The following is an 11,651-nucleotide window of genomic DNA, read 5'->3' on the forward strand; positions in this document are numbered from 1 at the left end:
GGGTAGCTTAGCTTCAATCGAACATCAATACTTAACATAAGATCGATCGTTGGTAGAAGTACTTGTGAGACCGGTGTGGTCAGTTGAAGAAGTAGGTTGGATATAATTTATAGTGACTGAAGAAGTAATAGAAAAAAAAATAAACTGGATCTTTTTCGGAAGAAAGGCCTTGGTGTTAGATGATTTCATAAAAGATCACGCAAAAATAAAACAGATTTCATTAGGTACACAGTAAGAGATCGAATATAATAATTCACCGTCAATGCGTTGTAGGTGTTGGATTTTGGGTTTCACTCAGCATGTGGTATACATAATTAAGATCACTAACACAGATGCTATGTAACCATAAACCTCAGTGGTAAGGACCGAGAGTCTCAAGGGTTACAGTGGTGAACCGAAAGTTGATAGAGAAATAGAAAGAGGATGGTTTGAAGAACATAAAGTACCTCTGCTATATAAATATGACAAAGCAGAAAACTCTTAACTCGTATGAGAAGAGTAAGGTAGCTCTTGACTTGAGTTAAATGTAGCAGCCCAATTGGGAAGAGACGATAGGTATTCATCGAATCATTAGGGCTTTACTCTTGGTCAAAAACGCTTTGGTCAACATGCAGCAACATGCTTCTAGGGACCTTTAACTAGTTCAAATGAAAAGAGATATTATACCTGCCTTAGCTCCAAATTTTGTTTTACTCACATACTTGGGACCTATGTAAAAGAACAAGCAAACAAACACACCACACAAATGAAAACACACAAACCAAATATTAAAAAAATAATAATAATAAATAAAATATTTTTGAGGTTTTGAGATTTTCTGAAAAATAATAAAAACAGAAAGAGAAAATATTTTTGGATTTTTAAAGTTTTGAAATTTTCTGAAAAATAATAAAAACAGAAAGAGAAACATAAAGTAGCATAAAACACAAAAAAAATTTAGATAATAGTATAAATAAAATGTAGAACCGAAACCTTATCTTAAAAGAATGAAGCGAAATAAGCCGAGCGTACGTTTCATTTCGGTCCGTAAAATTTTAGAGCTGAAATGGACCGAGCAATCGGTTCATTTCAGTTCCAAAAATTTATGGGACCGAGATAGACTGATCATTCGGTTCATTTCGGTTCCCGAAAAATCTGGAACCGAAATAGACCGAGCGTTCGCTCTATTTCGCTTGTCTAATATTTTAGTGAGAGATTTACGAATTCGGTACAGACTCTTCTTCCATCATACCCAGGCCTTGCAATATTTTATTGAAGTTCACTTCAGGTAAGGCTTTAGTGAATATATCTGCCATTTGATCAGAGGACCGAACAAAATGCACTTCCACGTTCCCATCTTCTAGATGGTCCTTGATAAAATGATATCTTAGTGCTATATGCTTTGTATTTGAGTGTTGCACTGGATTGTGACATATTCTGATTGCACTTTCGGCGTCACAATAGAGAGGAATCTTCTTCATACTCAGCCCGTAATCTCTTAGTTGACTTTGAATCCATATTACTTGTAAAGTACAAGATGCAAAAGCTGTATACTCAGCTTCGGCTGTTGAAAGTGACACACATGTTTGCTTCTTGGACTGCCAGCTAACTAGTTTTCCGTCAAGGAATTGGCATCCACCTGTAGTGCTTTTTCGATCTAGAACACATCCTCCAAGATCAGCATTAGAAAAAGCTTGAATGAAGAATCCTGATCTAGCAGGGTACCAGAGACCGATAATTGAGGTTCGCTTAAGGTAACGAAAAATATTTTTCACAGCTGCCATGTGAGGTTCTCTTGGGTTAGCTTGAAACCTGACACAATAACCAACAGAAAACATTATGTCTGGTCTACTAGTTGTTAGATACATAAGGGACGCTATCATTTGTCGATATAGTGTTGTGTCAATAGCGGGTTTTTCCAGAGAAAGTGTTAACTTAGTTCCAAATGCCATAGGAACCTTCACTTTCGAATCTCCCGTCATACCGAATTTCGCCAGCAAATTCTTTGTATAGGCCTCCTGGTTAATAAAGATACCTTCTGGTCCCTGTCTAATATTCAAACCAAGGAAAAAGTTAATTGGACCCATTGCACTCATTTCAAATTTAGTCTCCATCAACTTCCTGAATTCAACCGTTAAGCTAGGATTAGTGGAGCCGAAGATGATGTCATCGACATAAATCTGAACTATCATTAGATGTTCGCCTTCTTTCTTTCAAAAGAAGGTTGGGTCAACCAAACCTTGCTTAAATTTTGACATTTTCAGAAAGCGAGTTAAAGTTTCATACCAGGCTCTTGGTGCTTGCTTTAAACCATATACAGCTTTATCCAGCACATAGCAATGATCAGGAAATTTCTCATTCACGAACCCAGGAGGTTGCTCAACATACACCGTTTCTTTTAGTTCTCCATTCAGGAAAGCGCATTTCACATCCATTTGAAAGACTTCGAAGTTTTTATGAGCAGCATATGCTAGAAAGATTTTAACCGATTCTAACCTTGCTACAGGAGCGAAGGTTTCCTCATAGTCTATTCATTCCTCTTGGCAATATCCTTTTACTACCAACCGAGCCTTGTTTCTAATAACGTTTCCCTCTTTGTCCAATTTGTTCCTAAAGACCCATTTTAAGCCAACAACTGCATCATCCTTTGGTGTGGGAATCAGCCTCCAAACTCAATTGCGTTCGAACTCATGGAGCTCATCTTGCATTGCTTGAACCCAATCAGAATGATCAAGTGCAGCATTAACCGTTTTTGGCTCAACCTTGGAGAAAAACGAGTTAAACATACATAATTCAACTGTAGAGAATAATGCAGTTTGTTTCGCTTTCAACTGTGAACGAGTAAGGACATTCTCAGATGTTTCTCCAATATTTTGAGTTTTGGGATGATCCTTGGTCCATTTCACTAAAGGAGGATAATTTGGGTCATAGGCTGGATCCAACTCTACGTTTACTTCCTCTTCAAGTTCTGATTGATCACCTTCGTCAGTTGCATTCTCTTTCTCCCCCTCGACTGGCGAAGTGTAACCTTTGTTAGAATCAGAGTTTTCATCCTCAGTGGGAGTCGGATTCTCCCCCTCGATTGGACTACTATTGGGTGGGTTTGGAATTCTATGCTCCCCCTCGTCTGGACCTTTATGAGTTGGGGACGGAATTGGATTCTCCCCCTCGAAAGATATTTCGGTTGTCTTTGGTGCTGATGAACTCTCCCCCTTGAATAATGAGTCGTTGTTTGGAAAGTCAGTGGAGGATTGACCACTTGTCGGTTTAGGAGGATCAGTTTTTATTTCTTTAGCAACTTCATCTATAATCTTTTTGAGATTATCGATTTTGTTGTTTGCCGCATTCGCTTCTGAGTGTACTACTTTCTCTGGTTCATCATATAACCGAATGTACTCTTCAAACTAGTTGGATATGGGAACCGAGACTTGACCTGATTCAGGAAAAATTTCCCCTAAGTCATATTCGCTCCTTTGAACTTTCTTCATGTAATTGTTGTCCAAGGTCACATAGTAGGTTTCTTCAATTCATTTGGAATGTTCGTTCAATATTCTGTATCCTTTTGATGTTAGCGAGTAACCCAGAAAAATTCCCTCATCTGCTTTGACATCAAACTTGTATCGATTCTCTTTAGAATTGAAAATAAAGCACCTTGAACCGAATATGTGGAAAAATTGGACATTAGGCTTCCGATTGTTTAAGATATCATATAGAGTGATTGAGAATCTTTTGTTGAGCAAGGATCAATTCTGAGTGTAGCATGTGGTTGCAACAGCATCAGCCCAAAAGTATAATGGAAGGGAAGCGAAGCTCAGCATGGTTCTGGCTGCTTCACACAAAGAACGGTTTCATATTTCAACAATCCCATTCTGTTGTGGTGTACAAGCAGCTGAAAAGTTGTGAGTCGTCCCCTTGTCTGCCAGAAAGTCCTCAAATTCTTTATTTTTGAATTCCAGCCCATTGTCCCTTCTAATATTCCTCACCGTCTTTCTCAGTTGTACTTCAACTTGCTTGATAAACACCTTAATCTTGGGAGTAGCATCTGATTTCTGTTTAAGAAAGAAAACCCAGGTGAAGCGAGAAAAATCATCTACAATGACAAGATTAAACTTACTCCCATCGAAGCTTTCGATATCTGAAGGTCCAAATAAGTCAATGTGCAGAAGTTCGAGAGCTTCAACAATCTTTGTATTGATTCGTGTAGGATGGCTCTTTTTGCTCTGTTTACCCATTTCACACGCTGCACACAGATGTTCCTTATCAAACTTGAGAAGAGGAAGGCCTCGAACATGATCACCAAGCACCAACTTATTAATATCTTTGAAGTTCAGGTGCGATACGCGTCGATGCCACAACCAGCTTTCATCAGTATTCGCCTTTGATAGCAGACATATCGCTGGTTTACCTCGAATTGGATTGAGATTTAAAGGATACATCTCTCCCTTACGTTCAGACTTCAACAAAATCCTTTTGGATTGTTTGTCAATTTTCTCAGAGCCCTCATCATCAAATGATACCTTCAAACCTGTGCCCACAACTAATTGTGACACACTGATAAGATTATGCTGCAATCCTTCCATATACGCAACTTTTAGAATTGAGAAGTCTCCGTTGGTTACATTCCATATCCTTTGATTGTTCCATACGAATTATTGCCATACTTTACAGAACCACCATCCTTTAAGGACCAAAACTCCCTCATCTTTTCCTTCCTTCCTGTCATGTGACACGATCATCCACTGTCTATATACCATTCATAATCGAACTGCTCGTCACGTATAACCTGTAAATTCAAGCAGATTTAGGAACCCAAATTTTCTTGGCTCCTAGTGAGTCTTTCACAGAAAAAGGAATTATTGAAGAAATATCAACTAAATATGTTTGTTTTACTAGAGTGAATTGATCTTTTCTTTTGATGGTATCCACCTTGATTTTAGTTTTATCTTGTTTAAACTTTGGTGTATTAGTTGGTATGTTGTTTAATGATTTCGGTGTTTTCTTTTGAATCCTAGGGTTAGCTGACTTTTTCGTATTATGAATTTCAGAATTGAGCTTTCCCTTTCCTTTGATATCCTTTAGTAAGTTTGATTTGATGGAAGGATCGAAACTAGACTTGGGACAGAAGCTGGTTTGGGGACTGAAACTAGACTTTCGGTTCGGAGAGCTGGTTTAGGGACCGAAAATAGACTTTCGGTTCGGAGAGCTGGAGTAATATGAATTTGGACTGAACTTTTCTTTTGCTTTCAGTTTTTCCTTGATTCTCTCTTTGGAGGAACATAGTTGGGATTTTGAGATTGCCAATGATGTTTTCGCTCATTCAGATTCTTCATGTATCTTTGATTTCTTAAGTGTTTCTGTTCAACTAACTCCTTCTGCGATTTGTGGATATTGAGGCTTGCCTTTGGCTTCTCCTTTTGAGTTTCGGCTGTCTTAGTTGGAACTCTCGGTTCTTTCATTGGTTCTTCAAGATTTCTTTGGTTCCGCTTGTGCTTGGTTTGTCGAAACTTGAGGGTTTGTTGATGGGTTCAACAACGTATCTTCCTTTAACCCTCCACGATGTTTGCTCAGATATGCCTACGGTTTCTTCTGCGTTGTCTATAGGAGCTGGCCAGAAGTAATCGTCACATCCTTCAGCGTTGTCTTTGTCGACCAGGATTTTTAACTCTGCCGTTTGTTTTGCAGTGACACTGGTAACTGCATAGACCTGATTCGGCACTGTTTGAACCTTTTGGTAGATGATGTATTTTTCTTTGAGTTTTTGTGGCTTTTCTTTTGACAATCGAGTGAATTCAACCGAATTTTCGGATATGAGAGCTTTCTCATTTTCGGTTTCACTCTTCATAAACTCAGAGCAATCGACTTCGTCTTCCACTGAAATTTCGCTCATCTCACTTTCTTCATCAAATTCAGACGTATTATCTAAGTTTATTTTATTTTCTGAAATTAATTTGGCGTTTGACGAGTCAAAAGATTGAATGGTTTCAGACTTAATTTTTAACCTGTCATTTTCATCCAAAAGATTTTTGAGCATACATTTATGTTCCTTAGAATCGATGAAGGTTTATATCTTTTCAAGTCCAATTTGGTAAGACATGCATGTCTCTTCTAATGACACTATTGATTCACACTCAGCAATGACCTCATCCTCCTTAAATTCAAGGAAGGGTAAGATCATTTTAAGAATCTTCTTCCCAATCTCACAACATAAATGCAATTGAGCAATATTAGTATATAAACGCTTAGCAATTAAACAAAAAACATTCATTTGTTTTAAAACTTTAAATTGTCTCTTTGTAAATAAATACTTTCATCCATAGCTTTATTTAATTCCGCCTCCTTCAGCTCAATCCACATCCTTCTCTCCTCACTTTTTGAAGACACCCAGCTGAGTTGTTCAGTTAGGTTAGAATTCGCTAAGCGAGTTTGCAAGAGACTACCACTTAAGTTAGAAAATTTGAATTATAATTCTTTTAATTCTTCTCCATAATTCGTTACTTGAATATTAAGTGATTCAAGGATGGATTGTACCTTTTTGATCAGTCGATCACAGTCATTGATCTTCTCACTCACAGGCTTGGCTGCAAAACACTTGTCCTCAGTCAGATTCAGTTCCTCACTCGCACTTTCGGTTGATGATCCAGCTATGACCATTAGACATCTTCCAGCCGAACCTACTTCTTTTTCCAAATAAGCCTTTCCATGAGTGGGCTTTCTTACCTCTTCATCTTCAGATTCGGTTGACCAAACTTCAACGCCACCGAATTCATCTTCATCTGCATTCTCCTGTACGATCAAGGCATTCATAGAGCTGATAGTTACTTTCTTTTTCTTGATTTCTTCCAACTTGTGCATATAATACGCCTTGTCATCTTCACCATCTCTTTTCTCATCCATTTTCCTTAGCATGTAATCTTTGGCAAAGTGATTCTTGCCGTGACAGTAATTGCAGTCGAACCCAGAGTCTCCCACAAGATTGCTTTCCTTCTTGTCTTCATCCTTTTGAGAAGAATTTTTCCCTTCATCCTTCACCTTCTCAGAGCTGAAACTACCCTACCTGTTTTGGTTCTTGCTGATAGGAAATTTTCTTCATGCAAACTTCTTTGGATTAATAACCATCAAAGCATATTCCTCACTTGTAAGGTCACATTCAGACATATCAGACTCTTCTTCCTCTTCTACTATGCTTTTTCCTTTTAAGATAAGGGCCAACGGCCCCACACCTGAAACTACCTTTGCTTCTTTGGTCACTACACTTTCATGGGACTTAAGTATTCCCACAAGTTTCACTAGTGAGTAAGATTTAAACTGTTCATGAGATTTCACGGTTGAGACCACGGCCATCCATTTTGGTTTGAGACCATTCATGAAGGTCACCTTCTGCTCGATCAACTTTCTTTCTATTCCGTGCTTGATCATCTTACTTAGGAGATGATTGAACCTATTGAAAGTTTGTATGAGTTTTTCTTCTGGTTCCTGTTCGAAAACTCCAAATTCTGATAGCAACAAGGTTTGAATGGAGTGTTCCAGATCTTCATCGGTTGAATAGAGTTCTTTCAACCTATCCCAGATTTCTTTGGCCGTTGTACATGAACCAACCAACCGAAAAGTGTCAGATTGCAAGGCGAATTTGATCATTCTCATTGCTTTCACATTAGATAGAAACTTGTCTTTCTCATCCTGTGGAATCTTCTCTACATCCACCACCAGCTTGTTATATTCCTTTTGGGACTTAATTGTTGTGTTCATTCCTGAGTGGACAAACGACCCAAGCGTGATAGCTTCCCAGATGAGATAGCCATTGTCTTCAAATCCAACCACGTAATCTTCAAAGTGATGCGCCCATACTTCGTAGTATTGAGTGTAAAGAATGGGAATTCTGGTAGTGGATCCAATGTTGTTTGAGATGTTGATGGGATTTGTTTGCGAATCTTCATGAGACATGGTGAGCTGCTAGAATCAAACTATAAACACGAGAATGGCTTTGAATGACTCGTATGATTAGTGCTTCAACACCTCAGAAGAGCTCGATTAAGAACTTCGACTGTAGAGGTGTTTAGGGTTACAAAATAAGAAATGCAATTAACCACTCTATTCTAATGCATACATGCATGCATATTTATAGTTTAACCCTACTAGATAATCACGGATAGACAGGCCCAATCCGGATACAAATAAAAGCCCATGACGTAACACAAATAAACTCAACATTAATTAAACAACATGATTTCTAATTAATATATTATTTCCATAACATAATAATAAATGATTTTATATACTAATTTATTATTCCAAATAATAAATTCAACCTCTTCCTCAATTAATCATCCTGTCCAGTTGCCAGTGTGAAGGAAACCCCAAAGGACTACGCTACTATCAATTCAAGTATATACCAAATATAGTTATGGGCTTAGACACCTAATCCAATAGTCTCCTACTTGGATAAGTCTAATAACTATAATTGCAAGTATGACTTCAAAAAATTATTAGCAAATTGTAGCTCTCAAAACCGTTGTCGAACTCTGACCTAATTAGTAATGTGTCCTAAGATAAGTGATCATATAATCCTCCATTCTACAAGATATCAAGTTGACAAATGACATGGAACATAATCATTCTTATTGTCCAACTGCTTGTTCCCAATTTCTGATTTGTAATGACAAAGAACTTAATCGAACACATCATTTCAGTCCTAACCGGGCCTGGCACATAAGTCAACACCAAATCATCAAGGGGCCCAAGATATCGCTTTTCCCTTTAGGGAAAAAGGAGCAGATAAACTTTGACTTATATGCTTGCACTATTTACTCATCAAATCACACACAACAGTATGTTTTATAACACTAAGTTACTAATGCGTTTACACATTATCAATGCACAACCAACTCGTAAACAATAACTCATATATCGTTGTTTGAAGATTATACGATATTATCGTCTTAGAATTACTCGTGATAAATTCCATGACGTTATTCACTAAGCATGGTTTTAATCCAATACTCAAATCCCCATTTCAAAAGTACTGATGAATGTTGCAGCAAATCATTGTTATGTCTAAACACTTAGACAATCTACAACCCAACTCATGACAACCTTAATTCATTACTTATTTCCAAAGTATGGTTGACTGTGGATATTAGAATAATTTAATTATTTGTGGAGTAAAAAATGCAAAAGTGAAGTTGAAAGACCCTCACTTTCATATTTATGAAAGACCCAAACTTTCATACTTGAAAATATAGTTACTCCAAAACATGCTACTTGCATATTCATGAAAACAATATTTTACATTGATAAAGAGGTTACAAACTACTAGATACAAACCGACTGTTTTAAATTGTTATATATTACATAACTTCCCAGGATTCTATAGTTTTATACATATGGGAGTGCAAAATACTATAGTTTCAAACTATTCAAAAATCTTCTACCAGTATATAACTATATTGGATGCTTATCTCCTGCAACTTGTTAAACATTGAGAGGGTAAGCGGTAACGCTTAGTGAGTCCAATAATAGATACAATATAACGTTATGCCATATATATATATATATATATATATATATATATATATATATATATATATATATATATGGCAGAAGCAAAGAGGAACAAGGAACAACAAGGGTATATATGAATCATGTGACAAACTTTCCATATCAATCATTGATTTTATTTAAAGATATACAATCAATGAGAAATAACAATTTCCATACTTGATATATACATCAATAAAGCTTTGGCCCAAATGGCACAGAAGACATACAACTACGGATTAACATTTTGGTAGATTTCAGGCTTATAGCCCTGTCTAACCTTCTGCCAATACCATAGAATAGAAATCATTCTCTTACGGAGACATGTTCTACATGGCCAGATGCTACATACCAGTACCAACGTGAATCTAAGTCCTTTTATTGATCACATGGTCAAAGGTATTTCTTTGCTATTAAAAATAGCGATTAAAAATAACCCGGGAAAATAACCCATAATAATAACATTGAAAAGCACGTAGCACATATAACACATAACATACAATTGTTCCTATATATTAAACTCACCGTGAAATAACCGGGGGCTAAAATATTAATTTGGTCAGCACTTCGGCTATAAATATAACTTTCTTCTTTGAAAATCGGGAGTTTTCTTGATAACCGGGCTCTGCGATGGTAAAGCTTCAAAACCGATAAGATAAATTTTTCAGGCTTCTTGGGCACTTCGGGGCGTGTTTCGGCCTTTGGAATTAGTATCGGGATTTCGGGGGAAGTCAGAAGGGTGAAAAATGCCAAATTTCAAACATCTAACCGGGAGGTCTCGCACCCCTTATATAGGTGCGAGCCTCGGATCCGAAGCGAGGGGGTGAGGGCAGGTGGCTGCGAGGCTCGGACCAAGTGGCAGTAGGGTGAGGCTCAGACCGACAGGTGCTCGCTTCGCATTGGTCGAATGAAGCGGCTTCTGGCTTCGGATCGGGTCGACTGCCTCAAACGAATGAGGAGTCTACACGTGGGTCGGGCACGAGGGCGCATGCGAGATCACGTGATTTCAGACAGATGTCAGCTCCTAAGTGGACCGAGCTTCGTCTCTGGGGAAAGAGGTGATGAATTCGGACCAATCAGTGTGTGCCAGGCAAGGCTGAAGTCCAATCAGAAGACGCCACGTGGATCGAACACTATTCATGCGAAAATTATCGAAAAATGTGCCCAATCTTGTAAAATTACGGACTTCGTTTTTGACGTTCTTTATATGCACGCGTAGGTAAAATTATGCTCTACAACTTTTTTTTAGACTTCATCGGCTAATTTTGAATTTATTTTTAATATTATTATTTTCAACAGACCGGGACAGGAAAATCCGTTAAAAATTCATAACTTCTTCATCCGACATCCATTTTCGTCAGACTTTTTACCGTTGTACTACTAATGACGAGACCTTCAATTCTCGTTTAGGTTGTGTAGGCTAAAAATCACTCGATCTAAAATTCGAGTTTTTAGTTGTCTACTACTAAGCTGAAACTTAGAAAAATCATAACTTCCTCATACGAAGTAAGATTTTGGCATTCTTTTTTATCAAACTTCTCGGTTTAAAAACTACTACGAATTTCATTTACATTACTAAGGCTAAAAAGTAGTTTATCAAAAACTCACTTTTCACGTCATTCGGCGCTGTGCCGGTTTTGTCGCAGATCTCCGATTGGTCATAACTTCTTCGTTATAACTCGGATTTTGATGAGGTTTTCGCCTAAATGTTTCTAACGAAATTATCTACAACTTTCAATAAAAAAAATTTACTTATTCAAAATTTTATATTTTCGTTAAATTTCACTATTTTACATTTGATTGGAATCTCATAAGACTTTGAATACTTTCTGAATGATTCTAAGCATAGTTTTACTTCAATTCTAGTAAAAACTATATGTTAGAACTCAACATTCAAATTCACATAATATTTGATAATATTATTTACTTAAAACACGATTTCAAAACATGTATGTTACAAATACCTCCTCCTTTTGAGGATTTCGTCCCCGAAATTAAATCGATTAAAATAAATGCGTATATTTAGCTCTTATCTCATTCTTATTTTCCCAAGTATAATTTGGGCCTCGATGGTGTTTCCAATTTACAAGCACCAACTCTACTTCTTTATTACATAGATTAGTTATTCTTTCATTCAC

General features: G+C 37.2%; 1 pseudogene; it reads right to left on the bottom strand.

The window, feature by feature from the left end:
* Positions 1 to 1,750: 1,750 nt before the first annotated feature.
* On the bottom strand, positions 1,751 to 4,270 carry LOC145095431 (uncharacterized; annotated as a pseudogene).
* Positions 4,271 to 11,651: the final 7,381 nt, after the last annotated feature.

Source organism: Lactuca serriola, chromosome 3 (assembly GCF_051521515.1).
Source record: "Lactuca serriola cultivar US96UC23 chromosome 3, Lser_US96UC23_V15, whole genome shotgun sequence".
NCBI lineage: Eukaryota > Viridiplantae > Streptophyta > Magnoliopsida > Asterales > Asteraceae > Lactuca > Lactuca serriola.